Source organism: Macaca thibetana, chromosome 5 (genome assembly GCF_024542745.1).
Source record: "Macaca thibetana thibetana isolate TM-01 chromosome 5, ASM2454274v1, whole genome shotgun sequence".
Taxonomy (NCBI): domain Eukaryota; kingdom Metazoa; phylum Chordata; class Mammalia; order Primates; family Cercopithecidae; genus Macaca; species Macaca thibetana.
In genome coordinates, this window is record NC_065582.1 from 36,888,776 (window position 1) to 36,905,329 (window position 16,554).

The 16,554-nt window shown below is 37.3% G+C and overlaps 1 protein-coding gene and 1 pseudogene across 1 annotated transcript in view; one reads left to right on the forward strand and one right to left on the reverse strand.

Moving 5' to 3' along the window:
* Positions 1-16,554, forward strand: part of LOC126954972 (peptidyl-prolyl cis-trans isomerase FKBP1A) — a 1,061,339-nt gene that overhangs the window by 141,496 nt on the left and 903,289 nt on the right. The window lies entirely within an intron of this gene.
* LOC126954969 (PSME3-interacting protein-like) lies at positions 3,021-4,034 on the reverse strand (annotated as a pseudogene).

Genomic DNA, 16,554 nt, shown 5'->3' on the forward strand with positions numbered 1-16,554 from the left:
TTCTTTTGCTATGGGTTCAAACTATTTTCAAATTGTTTACCCTACTAAGAAGTTAGAAGAGCAAACAGTAATTTGAAACCATAACACACACAGTTTAAGCAGTCTCCAAACAAACCCAGTGAATCAACAATATTGGAGAGTGTGAGTGTGTGTGTGTGTGTTTCCCTGGGGAAGTGCTATGTGCACATCCCACGTAAGTCTTTGTAGGACATAGAAAGATGGGCAAAGGGACATGTTGGTGACTTAGCAATTGGTAAAGCCCTTTCTGTTCCCCTTGGAAATCCAGTGTGTGCTTAGTTTAGTGAACTAGCTCTGGACAGTTCTTTGCACTAAGCTTCTATAATAAGAAGGTAAATACTTTGGGTATGGTAGCAAATAATAAACCAGTCCACAACAATCAGAATCTTAATATTTCTCAAGCAGATTTATAGAAATAATTAAAATGGACCATTAAAAAGCAAAGGGGGCAAGCTTTTTGTTGGAAATACCATTATTCAAGTTTTGACTGGCCTTGGACACAAAGAGGATCCCTGTCAAACACTTAGCATCATAATCAGTTTACATCTACATCTCTTTGTGGGCCTGACCTGGCTAAAATTGAAGGGGGGTCTTTTGGGGTTAAATCTAGGACTCCTTTCATCTTAACTCCTAACTTGCTGGCCTCCTACTGAAAAACAAGGATCTGGCAATTAACTCAGAAGGGTTGGTATTAAATATTCAACCTTTTTTCTAGTGTTTTTGTGCCTTTGATCAACTTTTGTATGTTAGATATTAAATTGTAAATTAGATAGTAAAAAAGAAGAAAAATTATCTGTACATTACAATGTGTCCAATTGGTGGTGATTTCTCAAAACTATGCCAGAATAAGTTTACACTTAATCTGTCTTGAAATGTTGCTGATTTTCCAAGTAATACCCTAGGCTTCCTACCCTACCACTGTGCGGAAGGCACAGGTGAACAAGTTTCTGCATTTTGGGGTTTTGAATTGTGCCCTGCTTCCTGTGGGGTGATTGATGGGCAGTGTCACTGCAAGCGTCTGTTTCACATGGTTGGGGGCAGGGAGGGAGTGCAGGGCAAGCACACAGCTAAGCACAGGACAGTTTACACTGTCAAATGGAATTGTTTTCATGCTGGAAATGGCTTCACAAAAACAATATACAATTTTTCTTTTCTGGAGAATTGAAAATGTTAAAGGACCATGGAAAAGGGAGAGCAGAGAAAATACTAGATGTCCACACATCTTCATGTCTCCCTCCATACTTCCCATGACAGATTCGAACATATTTTCTAGCTTCACATTCCCTTCTTTACGGCATGCCTTCTTCACAGTTTATCTTATTTGATAAGGAGATTAATATCCAAGGGTGGCTACTTGCCTGCAGAGCATAATCAGGTTAAACATTGTCTATGGCAAGGGAAGAAGGCAGAGAAATTAATCCTACCCCAGCAGCTCCATTGCACAGGAACTCATAAAAAGAGGGTCTCTGGTGATCCCCCTACTCATGTACAGAGTCTACAGAAGTCCCTTGATGGTACGAAAGGATAATAAATCTTGGGACCCCCATTTCACTAAGCCAAAGAGAAAAGCAAACCTGCCTCGCATTCTGTTTCTAAATGAGATAGCTACAAAGATTAAAAAGCGACATATCTCCCTCACAGTTTGCACACAAGGAAATTCCATGTGGACAAAGGACAGACAGAACTCAAAGTCATCCCTCTGCTCATGTGAGACAAATGCGTATCTGTGCTTCCTTTGCCTTTTTGTTTCACTAAGCCAGACTAAGGTATAAGTGACTATTCCTGTACGCCCCCTCACATGTAAGTTGTGTATTCAGTAAAAAGTTAATCAGAGATTCAAAAGAATGCAACCATTTCTCTCTTATCTACCTATGACCTGGAAGCCCCTCCGTGCTTCTCGTGGTTCCAGTTTTCTGGACTGAGTCAATGTACATCTTTTTTTTTTTTTTTTTTTTTTTTTTTTGAGACGGAGTCTCGCTCTGTCGCCCGGGCTGGAGTGCAGTGGCCGGATCTCAGCTCACTGCAAGCTCCGCCTCCCGGGTTTACGCCATTCTCCTGCCTCAGCCTCCCGGTCAATGTACATCTTACATATATATTGATTGATGTCTCATGTCTCCCTAAAATGTATAAAACCAAGCTGTGCCCTGACCACCCTAGGCACATGTCATGTCATCATGACCTCTTGAGGCTATGTCATGGGTGTGTCCTTAACCTTGGCAAAATAAACTTTTTTTTTCTTCTAAACTTTAGAATCTTAAACTAAATCCTTTATTTCAAAAACCAACATAAAATGATTTCCCAGGCAGAGAAAAGGTTTGAGATGGAAGCATTCTTGTTAGCACTCTCTTCCTGCATAAATGGGATTGGATAGAGAGGGGAGAGGGAATGACCAAGGGTACGGAAAGCTTTCACAATGCATGCCGAGTGTGAAGTGACACCCCCAGCAGATGAGGTTTATCATCTTTACTTAGTCACACAACATCAAGGACTGGTTAGTTCCAGGGAAGGGCTCCATTTCATCACCTGGGTCAGTTCTCTTCCCCCGCATGCTCCACAATGCAGTAGACCAAACAACACATTTATCTACAATAGAATGTTTAAATAACACCTGTCCAATAACTGCCCTTACTTTTTTGTGCTGTTGGGGAAAAGAAAAAACCAGAAAGCAATAAATCCCAAACCCTTTGGCAGGTCGGCCAGTGCCTATTCTCCTAGGGCACTTTTAGTGGAACTTTGGCTGGGCCTTGCCCTCCTCCCAGTGTCATTGAGGAAAGTGGCAGCAGGACAGGTTTGGTCATCTATGCTGGAGTAGAAAGAGAAAACAAACATGATTTGGGCCACAGGTGGATTCTGGCAAATTTTTGGATTGGTTAAAAATGTCATGTTGTGCACAGGATGCAGGAAAAGGAGGTTTTTTTTTTTTGAGGGATGTAATGTCTGTAGGCGGCATGAACGGTCTGATCTACCCTTGGGGAGGAGCTCCCTGTGTAAGGACAGAGAAACTAGGGGGCCTCGAGGAAGGTGTTGGTTCAGAAGACGGAGGAGACAATCGTTCTGGTGGCATTGATGGTGCCTTCGCTGTCTGAGCTGGACTTGGAGTCGCTGCTCCCAGAGTCAGCACCCAGGCCTGGGAGGATGCTGATACAGACTGCAGCAGAGGGGCAGTGGATGGAGGGGCCACTCAGGGAAGTGTTTCCAAGAGACTTGCAGGATGAGGACTCCTGATTCTCGTCATCTGGCTCAGGGTCCAGTTTCAATCTTTTCACACTGTTGCCACTCTCTGAGCTCTTATGCTTCACAGCTCCTGCCAAAAGCTTCGCCTGGGAGAACTTGTTCTTGGTTTCTATGGGCTTCACAGTCAGTTTCTTTTCCACTTCCTTCTTATTCTCTTGAGAAATTCCAACCTTCTTGAGGTTATTTCTGTATTTCTTCAGTTCTTTCAGTTCTTCTTCTCTTCGTTGCTTTTCTATTAGTTGCTGCTATCGAGGAACCCCATCAAGGAAGTTAGTCTCATCTTCATCTAAGCCTCTTACCATGTTTTTAAATTTGAACTGTTCTTCATACTCCTGCTGCTTCCTGTCCTTCTGTTCCTGTAGCCTTTCATATAGAGATCAAGAGTCACAAACCTCCTCTGGACATTCTTCTGGATCTTCAGGTTTTCGAACTTTCTCCCATTCTTCTTTCCTCCTTTTGCGCCATTCATCTAGTTCTGCCTCAGACACGAACCTCTTTTTGATAATAAGGTTACCATCATCCCCTCCATCCATAATGAAACAACCAATCACCACTATAGAGTCCTGGCCAAATAAACTTTCTAAGTTGACTGAGACCTGTCTCAGATATTTTGGGTTCACAATTGACAACCACAAAGGGATTCTGAGTGGAGGTTCCCCTGACCTTTGACAAATTTCTTATTCGTGCTTAGTACCAGCTTGAGCTATCTTTATGACTCAAACCAATAAGATACTTGGCTGAGGCCTGGGAACCTCCCGTTTAGAGAATCCCTGATCTCCCCAAATTTGGTCAAGATCTAAAGTTTACTTGGCTGTACAACCCCTCTTCTGGAGTTTCACTTGCTTCCAACAAGGAGGGCAAGTTTTCCTACTTCCATGACAATGGAAGGCAGGTAACTCTTTTGTGGAGTCTGAGCTGACTTCAAAACAATTTGAGATTTTTCCTGCTTCTAGGATGGTAGAGAGCAGTCTTCAGCCTGAGACCCATTCTTAGGTAAGTAGCTGAATCAGGGTTCTGTCTTAGCTAAAGTTAAGATTCACAACCAGCTGGTCTTAATTTCTCCTTACCATTAGAGTACTCAGTAATCACATAAATTGTGCAACTGTTTGATTTGCTTAGCTGTTTTTGTTCTTGTTGCTTGTTTGTTTTTATTTTAATTTAATTTAATTTTATTTTATTTTTTCCCATTGGGTTTGACCAACTCTATCGGCCTTGAGGAAATCCAAAGGAAAGTCCAAATTGTGGGGAACAAGGCCTCTGAACTGGCTAAATTCCCACAACTGAAAAAGAAAAAAAGGGAAAAAGAAAAAACGGCCAGCAAAAGGAAAAAAAGGGAAAGATTTTTTGTTTAGATTACCTAAAGGGCTTTAATTATATAACAAGGCCACTTTTTTTGTTTGTTTGTTTTTTTACTAGCCAAGCCAAACTAAAAGAGCAATGGCTGTCACCTCATGCTGCAGTTTGGTAACTAAGGTTATGCCCCTTTTTTTTCCATCACATCAGCCTGGGTTTGGTTCCTAAATCAAGCCCTTTCTGGTTTGGTATTCGTGTTACTTTTGAAATATCAGCAATGTGTCCTAGCTAAAATATGGTAATGAGATTTAAAAGAATTTTTTTAAGGGAGCTTAATGGTTAAAAGTCAGCTTAATTAAAAGCTAACATCTAAGATGTGTTTGTGTGTGTTGTGTCTGTATGTGTGTGTGTCTGTATTTTAAAGGCCATCATGTTTTGTTTTGTTTTTTTCTCTCCTAGGACCTTGGTTTGTTTGTTTTTAGCAAGTTTTTTTTTCTTCTCAGTGGACTGAATCTGTGTTTTCATTTGTTTCTGCTGTCTCTCCTTTTTCTTGCCACCCTCTGCTGCATGAGGAACCTAAAATAGTTTCTAACAGCCTGTCAGTTTCTAACAGGCATTCCTTAAAGAAAACAGAGAAGGTGCCAGACTCTCTTTTGGGGAGAAACCTCTGTTTTTCCTTATGGAATCCCAAGAGTGTAAACAGACAAGTTCATCTCAGGTCTTAAACTCCTTGCTTTTGTATTATGTTACCTGGTTCTTCTTCTTCTCCTCCTTCTCCTCCTCCTTCTCCTTCTCTTCCTCTTTCTCCTCCTCCTTCTCCTCCTCCTTCTCCTTCTTCTTTCTTCTTCCTCTTCCTCTCCTTCTCCTTCTTTTCCTTCTCCTTCTTCTTCTCCTTTCTTCTTCCTCTTCCTCTTCCTCTCCTTCTTTTCCTTCTCCTTCTTCTTCTCCTCCCCCTCCTTCTCCTTCTCCTCTCCTTTTTCTTCTTCTCCTCTCCTTCTTCTCCTTCTCCCTCTTCTTCTTTTTCACTAAAATAGTTACTATAACAGAGGTTACGCTTGGGCATTTAAAGTAAGTAAGAGTATGGTTTAGACACTTAGGGAAATGTCTTTGTTAAAAAAAAAAAAAGGAGGATACACCGTAAAAGCATCATGTGGTCTTAGCCTCATAATTCTATTTTTGGAGACCCAGGATTCAGTGTGGGCTCAGTCCAGAGCTCAGAGATCCAGTTTAGAACTACCTATCTAAATAAAATTGGTCTTCTTATATAATCCTATGATAGATTTCTATAATTTTATGTTTGATTTTTTCATTTGTTTTTAATCTCCCTCTACTTTCATCAGACTGTTTCTCTCTGTACCTTTAGATGTAAATTTAACTATCTGATTTTTCACCCAAGAGTTCCTTTAATGTACAAATTTAGAGCTATCTAGCTGACAACTGCCTAGGGTAATAAAACAGGCTACCAAGAAATTGGAAGTCTAAAATAGAAGTAAAAAAAGGTCTTATGAACCTATAAGATCTACTTCTGTCTGCGTGTCTAATATATCTATACATTTATATATCATACATGTTTCATTGCTAAAAATATATAAAAGAGGTGTAATTAATTGGCTTAAAGAAAAAAGGTTGCTTTCAATCAAATACCTTATCAGAAAAAAATAGAGACTTTAAGTCAAATGCTATTTCAAGTTCATGTAATTTAAGTAAATCTTTAATAAATAAGCTGATTTTAAAGGCATTCATGAACTAGAAATTAGAAATGGCTCCAGAATTGTCAACATACATTATTGTTAAAATTTATTGGTAAAATGATTTCATATTTATCTCTGCTAGATGTCAAAATTTGGCATGAGGGTTATAAAGCTATGAATGCAGCATGAAGGAAAATTATCTTTGCTTGTGCAAAATTTGATAAATAAGGCATTTAATATTGTTCAGTTAATGGAAACAGCTAAATTCTGAGTTATTGGCAAAAAGGAAGGAAGGGAGGGAGGAAGGGAGGGAGGGAGGGAGGGAGGGAGGAAGGAAGGAAGGAAGGAAGTAAGGAAGGAAGGAAGAAAATATTTATCTAACTGTAAGGTTCTTAGGAAAACCTGAAATTCACAGACTATAAAAATGATTAACTGGGAAATAACATTAAATGGTAACTATCACAGTTTTCATAAGTAATCTGGGTAAAAATTTAAAAATTAATTAGGTAAATGTAATGAATAAATCCTTGTAAATAAACTTGTCATATAAGTTAGAATCTAAAGTTATATTAAGTTAAATAATGGATACTCATTAAATGTCTGAGTCATTTCCAATTTTTAAAAGAAATATAGGAAAATATTGTTTCTAAAAAAGAAGTGTGTTCTTATTTAAAGGAAAATAATTTTTGTCTAATTCAAAGGTTATTTAAAAGTTATTTATGAAATAAGGTAAAAGTAACCAGTAAATAAAAGCAAGGTAAAGGAAGTTATAAATATAACAGGTATTTTCAGCAAGAAAGGTTAAAAGGAAAATAATTTTATATGAGAAATAATTTTATATGGTAGATTTCTGCCTTAGAATAAAATGACTGTTTGTTTAAGAAAAAAGGATGTTCAGGACAAACCAGAAAGTCCAAGCATGTCATGAATGGTCTGTGTAGGTCATAACAAGAGGATTTATGGAAAATACTTGTATATGATCAAGTTGTTTATAATTAAGGGAAATTGTTTATAATGGTCTTTCTAGAGATTGGGTTTTGATTTTTTTTAAAAAAAAGACATTTATATACTAAAGAATTGGGTAGAACAATGAAATTTTCTCAAGGTGTTGATTTACAATTAATAAAATTACAAGAGATTTTAATGTTTTTAATCCAAAGTTTAAACTTTTATTGCATCTCTCTGTTTTCAGCTTTCTCTCCCCATTTGAAAGGCCTAAAATGCTAACTCTATCCTTCAACTCATTTTCAGCTCCCATAAGTTTTATTTCTTTGGGTTCCAACTGTTTTTTGTGGCCTGATGCTAAAAATGTTTTATCTTAAAGGAAATGCTTCCTTCCAACCTAATATTCTGTGCTCTTGGCTTTAAATTGTTTTACAAATCAGAAAATTTTCACTATGAATTAGGAAACACTTCCTATGTCTAACTAATTCAAGTACCCTTTTCATTAGTTTTGACTTGATGGTTATCTAAATGGACTCCCCAGAGGAACCAACATTTGCACGCACTGTAGAGGGTCTTTTCTTTTACCTTTGGGTAACTGGCCTAACGAACGGATTTTATGTTTATCAAAATAATTTTGATATCATTAAGTTTTGCTTTTCTTAGAAAAATTGAAAAATATTTTTAATTAAGGCTATTACATTTATATCTGTCTAGCTTTCTATATGTGCTTTAAAAGTCCTTATGCCATTAAGTTACAGGGTTTTGACTCCTTGGTCTAAAAAGGACACCAAGTCCTGCTAAATCTTAAACAATGACAGCAGTTAAAGCCTCATCTTCAGACCCAGTAGAAGATGCCAATCAAAATAAATTGCATTCATGAGACACAGGGCCAGAAATTAAAGCTATTCAACTCCTCAAGGCCAGGGACTATCACAGAAGAGGCAGGCAAGTGAGTAAGGGCTGATTTTGAGAGATAAAGTCAGGTGAGTTTCTCTATAAATTAACTATTAATGTCAAAGGCACACTAATGCAAGACCAGCATATCGGCCTCTGTGTCAGATTGACAAGGTTTTCTTGGTGCATTAGCTTGCTCCTTAATAAAAGGTATAAAGGTTATAAAAGGCTTGTGGAAATTATTTCTTATGGTCAAGATGGTTAAAATTTTATAGGTTGTTTACAAAATTTTGAAAAACAAATTTAATTGGCCGTATGCTGTCTTTATTCAGTCTTAATGTTTGGGAAATTAAGTTTCCTCTCTCAAAGAATAAAGGTTTTAACTTTTTTTTTGTAATCTTTAAGTTATCACTTTGGCTAAATGAATGACTTATTTTACAATGACCTGTGATCCTATTTTGTGATATCAAGTGTTTTAAATTTTTTATATTTGACAAACTCCAAAATCAAATTCTAACTTTGGTCCTCATTAATTTTTTTATGTTAGTCCCCTGAAGTCAAAAGAGATGCATTTGGCTTATTTGATATAATAAAATCATACAAGAAGTATTGTCAAATATGAAAGTGTTTAACTTTATTTGGTTTATATTTATATAAATGTGTTATTAGTATGTATTCCAGAATTGTGTGAAATTCCTGTGATTCTGTTATGTCTTAGCATATATTATTGGTAGTAATTATGGTTATTATGTAAAGTCACTGTGTGCCACAGAAGTAACCAAATTTCTTTGTCAGTTGTGTCTTTAACTATGATTGTTCTAAGACTTTTGTCATCCAGAGTTGTTTTACTTTTATTCTTTTTTAAAGTTGGTTTTATAATCAGCTATAGGACTCTGACAGGTGCTTTTGAATGCAGGTTTCTGATAACTTTGGGTATTGCAACACTAGAATAGAGGAAAACCTCCCAAGACTCTCATGGAGAGCTGAAATGTTCATGAATATCAAGCCAAACAGGAGTTAACTGCAGGACTGAACTAATAGAAGACTGAAGTAATTCTTTTATGATTTTTTGCTTAAAACATTGCTGATTCTTTGTTTTTCAGAGTCAAGAAAACTATTGAGCTTTTTATAGCTTTTAACAATTAAGTATACTCCTATAAACAAAATTTGGAGCATAATTCTAATTTCTCCAAAATTTGGAAACTAGCTGAATTCTTAACATATGACAATAGACTTATTTGCATAAGTTCAATAACAATGTTTTCTTTTGTAACAGGACACAATTGGAATCACTGGTTTTGACTGGAATGGCATGCTTTCAGATATAAACAGTCTCCTTTAAGGAATCAAAGTTGACTTATAGGGCCAATAAAAGCCCCTTGGGAAAGCTGGCCTCATACCCTGTCTACACAGTCCCTGTGGTAAGTAAAGAATGTCACTTTCAGACAGGCCCAGGAGCCCCAGGTTTTCTTGGGACCTCAAGGTGAGGAATTCACCCAATTAATACAATTTTTGCAGGCACTTAAGGCATTAAAGTTGAATCTGAGATTCCTTATGGAATAAAGTTCCAGCAAAGCCAATTAAAAAAAAAAATAGGAGCCTATATGGCAAACAATTATCCATGCTGACTTTATGCAAATACTCCAGCGAAGTATAATAAGACTAAAACTTATTTTGTAAATGAATTTGTCTTTGATGTATCTTTAGTGAAAATGGGACTAGAGAAAGAATTACATTTCAAAATAAACTGCAGTATATCTGTTATTAGATTCTAGTCTTGCCTAATGTTTTTCCCTTTTTATTATTTTCTACAGTTTGGACTGAATTCTAAAATTTTTAATGGCTATAAGTCTCCAAAATAATGTTTTCAATTTTTTCTTTCCTTTCCTTTTGTTCCTATTTTTCCTGATTTGAAATCACTAAAAATTAAGCTGTACTTTCTTAAAGCCATGAAAACCGAAGCTATAACTTTAGAAGAAAATAACAGTGACCTATTTACATCCATAAACCACTTTTATACCTGCTGCCTACTAATGTACAGACTTCAGAATAATATGGCCTATACTGATTTCCCAAGATCCTCATTTGTTTTTTGTTATTTTCTCCCTTCCTCCCCCTGTTTTCTTTTTGTAGGATGTGAGGCTTCACAACCTGCTAAAAATGAGCTTTCCTAATAACATGGGACCTACCCATCTAGGAATGAACCATCTTAGCCATGAGAGATTAGATAAAACCTGAGACCAGAGACTAATTTTCTTCTAAAATGCTTTATCTGAAAGATTTTAAAAAGAAAAAGGGGGAAATGTGAAAGGAAAATAAATTTTGAGACCCCCAAATCACTAAGCCAAAGAGAAAAGTTGAGCTGGAAAATGTGTTGTTGTGCAAATCTGCCTCTCGTGCTATTCCTAAATGAGATAGCTACACAGATTAAAAAGCTACATACCTCCCACACATTTGCACACAAGGAAATCCCTTGTGGACAAAGGACAGACAGAACTCAAAGTCATCATCCCTCTGTTCATGTGAGACAAATGCATATCTGATGGCTTCCTTTGCCCTGTTGTTTCACTAAGCCAGACTAAGGCATGTGACTATTCCTATACCCACCCTCACACATAAATTGTATATTGAGTAAGAGACTAATCAGAGACTCAAAAGTATGCAACCATTTGTCTCTTATCTACCTATGACTTGGAAGCCCCCACTGCTTCGACTTGTCTTGCTTTTCTGGACCGAACCAATGTACATCTTACATATATTGGTGTCTCATGTCTCCCTAAAATGTATAAAACCAAGCTGTGCCCTGATCACCTTGGACAAATGTCATCAGGAATTCCTGAGGCTGTGTCATGGGTGTGTCCTTAACCTTGGCAAAATAAGCTTCCTAAATGGACTGAGACCTGTCTCACATTTCGTGTTCACAATGATTGACAGCCCTTTGTCCTGTGCAGCACGCTGGGTAGGGGCACCATGAAGAAATCAGAGGGCTAACCCAGAAGGCTGGAGCACGGACAGAACATAAAGGGAGAAAGGGGCCCATGGAAATTATGACTTATCCTCAGTTTTTTATTGGCATCAAGGTTTTTAACAAAAGTCATATACTATTCTACTTTTAGCTAAAGTTCTTGAGATAACCAAGGAAGACACATTTTATGTGTATGCGTGTGTATTCTCTGTCACAATCAGTCAATTTCTTCTTCATTAGATTGCAAAAATAGATGCTATAATAAGGAACTTACCAGGCTGGGTACAGTGGCTCACACTTGTAATCCCAGCACTTTGGGAGGCCAAGGCAGGTGGATCACCTGAGGTCAGGAGTTCAAAACTAGCCTGACCATATGGTGAAACCCTGTTTCTGCTAAAATATAAAAAATTGGCTGGGCATGGTGGCGGGCACCTTGTAATCCCAACTACTCAGGATGCTGAGACAGGAGGATTGCTTGAACCCAGGAGGCGGAGGCTGCAGTGAGCCAAGATCGTGCCACTGCATTCCAACCTGGGCAACAGAGTCTCAAAAAAAAAGAACTTCCCTACCAGAATTGCCTTCCAATTCCAGAAAGCTGTGTTTGTAGACTCTGTCTCCCCTGGGTAACCTTGAAACACCCATGCAACCCAGTCCTTGTGTGCCTGTAGTTAGAATCCACACACTTCAACAGGTAGGCTAACTAGCTATTAATTTATTTTCCTTCTAAAAAATGGCAGTAGTTAGGCTGACCTCTAAATCAAAACTACGGTCATATAAATTGCTAAATGTTCTAGCCAACAATGACTCTAATGACCTAGAAGCTTCAGTCGAATTCTGCCACTTCAACTGTCCAAATATATTCTAGTGCCACTGGGGAAAAAGGAGTCAAGCATTCTATGTTAGAATGTCTGGTGGGGGGAAAAAAGGTATTAAGATTCAAAGGCTCCACAGAAATAATATTGTACTATATTTAAGATTTATGTGAGATTTAGTTTGGCAACATGGATAGGACCATCTTCACTGACCTAGCTGCCATGGTAGAATGGTAAAATGCCCTCTTCTCCACCCAACAAACACAAGTGCTCAGAATTAAGACATTCCAGTCTGGAGCTGAAGGCTGGCTGCTTCCATCCTCAACCACTAATCGTATGTTCTCCATACTGATCCCTCCCTTCTCCTGACCATTCGTTCCTTATGATTTGTAAGAACTTTCTCCCCATTAAACCCAAAAGTTTAAGGGCAAGCCTGTCTTATTCAACTTCACATCTTTGTAGTATTTATCTTCAAGGCTCGACAGCAGTTAGTAGTCAACATATTTTCACATTGCTCGTGATTTTCATCACCAGCAAATGTTACCAGTGGGCCTCCAGTCATTGAAGGCTAAGTGCCCCAGCAATGCTAATTATCATTATTGAAAACACTGAGTGACCATTATGTGCAAAGCACGAGGAGGGCTACAAACATGTTCAAAACAGTTCTTGCCCTCAAGAGGCTTCTATGGGCCAGAAGCAAATCTTCTAGATCCAAGCTCTTTGAAGCCTGATCCTCTTCAAGATGTTAATGGAATCACGTGGTAAAAGTCAACATGGGTAAGTTGACCGGTCATTCAGCAAATACTCATGACCATTTAAACTTATATTTAAAAAATAACCTACTTGATAGTACCAGTGAGTTAAGATGCAAGAGTGCATGAAGGGAACAGCCAGGTATCGTAAGATTTTAGGTGAACCCAAGAAATGTAGACTTGTACAGATCAATTAAGCGAAACCTTTCAGAAGACATGCTGATGTTCGACCCAGAGCAATGTGGCTCAGTGTTGGACTGAAAAACAACTCCAGCTTTGTCATGGTTTGGGAAGAAAAGGGATGGACTGAGTTCTTTCTTCAGAAATTTGATAAAGTAATCAGGCAAAGAGGACTGAGAATCGAAGCATGTAGCTTTGATCCTCCACTTCTTTTAGGGCTACACCAAAGAGATGGGGATGCGTGCTTTTAAACAAGACTAACTATAGCCTTGATAAGACAATTACCTGGCTCTGTCACTGCTTGGGCTAAAGCGTTTCCATAAGCTAGGTGTACAGGATTCCAAAGAGGCTACTGTAAGGAAAAACAAAATCATAATAATGAAAAGTCAGCAGACTAGAAATGAAATTAATCGTTGAAGTTAGTTCACTACTAGTGAATGGGAATTCACAAAAAAAAAAATGAGCTAAAAGAACTAAACAGGCAGAGTTCTTCCTAGAATAAATCAAGGTCAGTGTTGAGGTCACTGGCAAGGAAGTCTGGAGTGGCTTGGACTGAAGCTACTTGTGTTTGGGGAAAAAAGACTTGTTTTCATTGCTCTAGTCATAAGCATAAATAGTGACTCCAAAAGCTTGAAAACTCGAAGACAGCACAACAGCCTCTTAGTATGTCATTGTATTTTTTTTAAAAGGACAAAGGGGCAAGTTAGGGCCACAGCCTACTATGAAGCTTTAATACTTGCCTTTCCATTGTGAGTTTAGGCAAGGTCTCTTATAGACACACACAAAATTTTGTCATTAGACATAGCTGTTCATTTGCTATTTCTAACGAATTTTTTTTCTTCTCATTTTATGGCTGGCTTCATTGGAGAAAAATGCTAACTAAGCTTCACAGAGAAAATATGGTGAGCCTTTTCAGAGAAACAAAATTTTGAGAAGAAAGAAATTGTTAGTGCCCACTTCAGGAATCATCTGACCCTCTTCAAGGTGTTAGTGGAATCAGGTGGTGAATGAAAGTCAACACAGGCAAGCTGAGCGGTCATTCAGCAAATACTCATGACTATTTAAACTTACATTTTTAAAAAAAACTCACTCGATAGTACTAGTGATTATATAGTAACCATTGCCATGGTTAAAACTCAATTCTCCCAACATTGCCTGGGCTTTTTGCTACTTCTGTTATTGATACAAACTAGTCAGAAAATTTTAATCCATAGGATTTTCTTTGTTCTTATCTGAGATGGGGTGGGGGAATAGGAAAAAGAGAATTTGAGAACAATATAAATAGATATCCATTACTTATTTGAGGAATGCTTTAAAGAGTTAAGCAATTTTATTAGTTTTAGAAGTACGAATTAGGGAAAACATGGCCATCTCATAAAATATATTTTTGGATTGGAAATAACCATTATTAAAAAATTACTAATGTATAAATACTTATTTTTAAGCAGTCTTGTTATAGTAAATAAAGCTCTTAGCAGCTTCATTTAAAAAAATCTATAGTACAGATTAGTAGTATATGCTTATTTACAAGAGGGCAAAAAAACTGAGACAGTAAAAAACTATCCTTATTAGGCTAAAAGAAAGCTAGTGTTTTGTTTTTGAATTTAACTTCCCTTGAACTTTCAAATAGCTATTTAGAAAGCATTAATTTGGGGCCGGGAACAGTGGCTCATACCTGTAATCCAGCACTTTGGGAGGCTGAGGCGAGAGGATCGCTTGAGCCTAGGAGTTTGAGCCCAGCCTGGGCAACATGGCGAAACCCATCTCTACAAAAAATACAAAAATTAGTTGGGCATGGTGGCACATGCCTGTAGTAAATATAGTAAGTTTTTTGAAAAGCTTCAATTTGGAAATGGGCTGAGGAGAAAAACAAGAGAAAAAGGTCTAGTTTAGTGAATGCATGTTTTCCTATATGGAACTTTTTTACATAGTCCTATCCTAAACTATTTCTGCCTCTTCACTTGTCCTGTACTCTTTACTGACAAACTGCTCAACTTTATGCTTACTTGAATTTCTGTTTCCAAATACAAATCATCTCCCATGCTAGAGGAGAAATTCTAGTATTTCTAGGAGTGGAGCAAGTGGTGTCACTGTCTATACCAAGAAAAGCCTCTGATTGCAACCCTGGTGCAAGAGGAAAGATTTAGTGGGTCCTACTGCCTTTCTGGACCAAATATCCTTTTTAACAAAAAAATGCTATTGTGAAAAACATTTTTAAAAAGAAAATGTAAAAGACTATTACTATGGAACCCCATGTATCTACCCACTTATCTCAACAATTGCTAACATTTTGCCATATTTTCTTTGACATCTTTCTCTCTATATATGTGAATACATATGAATGTATTTTTGCTGAGTCATTTAAAAGTAAACTGCAGACATCATGCCACTTTGGCTTTCAGCAGTTTAGGCATGCATTCCCAATAAAGCTGTTCCCCTACATTACCACAATATAATATCATACCTAAAAAAAAAAAGCTCCTAGCAGTGTCAAATACACACTCAAGTGACTCAGTTGTTCCTCCAAATGTCTTATATAGCTACTTTCTTTGAATTATGATCTCAAATCTTTTGTTTTCTAACGGTATTACTATTTTTTTTTCTTTTGTGATGGACTTTTTGAAGAGACCAAGACAATTATGTTGTAGAATGTCTCAGATTCTGGATTTGTCCAGTTGATTTTTCTTGGTAACATTTAACTTATTCCTTAACCCCCTGTATCTTCTGCACACTGGAATTTAAGGTAAAATACTTGATTCACTGCAGACTGAACAATTCCAGCAGAAATATGTGATACTGTGTAATTTATATCTCATTATAACTAAGGCACAATGATTACGATTATTCATGATTTTAAATTTGATCACAGTTTAGGTTGTAAGCACAAATCTCTTCTTATTAATGGTACTTTTTCCCCTTTCAAATTGAGCCATTTCTAGGGTAATACTTTGGTATTATGGAAATAGTCTGTTTTCCATTAATCTCTCACCTAATGATATTGGCATCCATTGGCCATCTGTGTGAATCAATTATTTTAGTCATGGTTGCAACATGGTGATTTGTCTAATTTTAAAAACTGGTCACTCTTCTGTAAACTAATGTCTTAGGTAACATCCTGACATTAATTTAGAGTAAGTTATAAGTATACTGCCTCTTTTGTAACTCATTCAAATGAAATTGCAGTGCAAGCACTGAATATTTTTCTGCATTTGAATTTTGGATCAAAAACAAAAAAATTTTTATACATGACTCCTTTGAATTAAGAACTATGCAAGGAAGCCTGGCACAGTGGCCCACGCCTGTAATCCCAGCACTTTGGGAAGCCGATACGGGCAGAACTACGTATACTGAAGGAGTTTGAGACCAGCCTGATATACATGGTGAAATCCCATCTCTACTAAACGCACAAAACTTAGCTGGGCCTGAGCAACAGAGTGAGACTCTGTCTCAAGAAAGAAAACTATGCAAGGAGTTGGGGATACAGGGTGAAGAAGACAGCCTACCCTGTGCCTTTCTTAAGAGCTGAATGTCTAGTCATAATAAGTATATATTCCTCAAAGGAAAGAATAATTATCTGCCTAAAGCCTTAGGCAGTTTTTATAAAAAGCTTCCTAACGTAGAATCAGAAATCATTTAGGAAGAGAATAACAGTAAAGTAGCATATATAAATAATTTATCTTGAGTACTTTATTCATTATTCTAAGGCTTCATAATTTAAAAACTTTTCAGGAAGGCCAGCAAGATTAAAGTAACCTTTCCTCTCACTACTC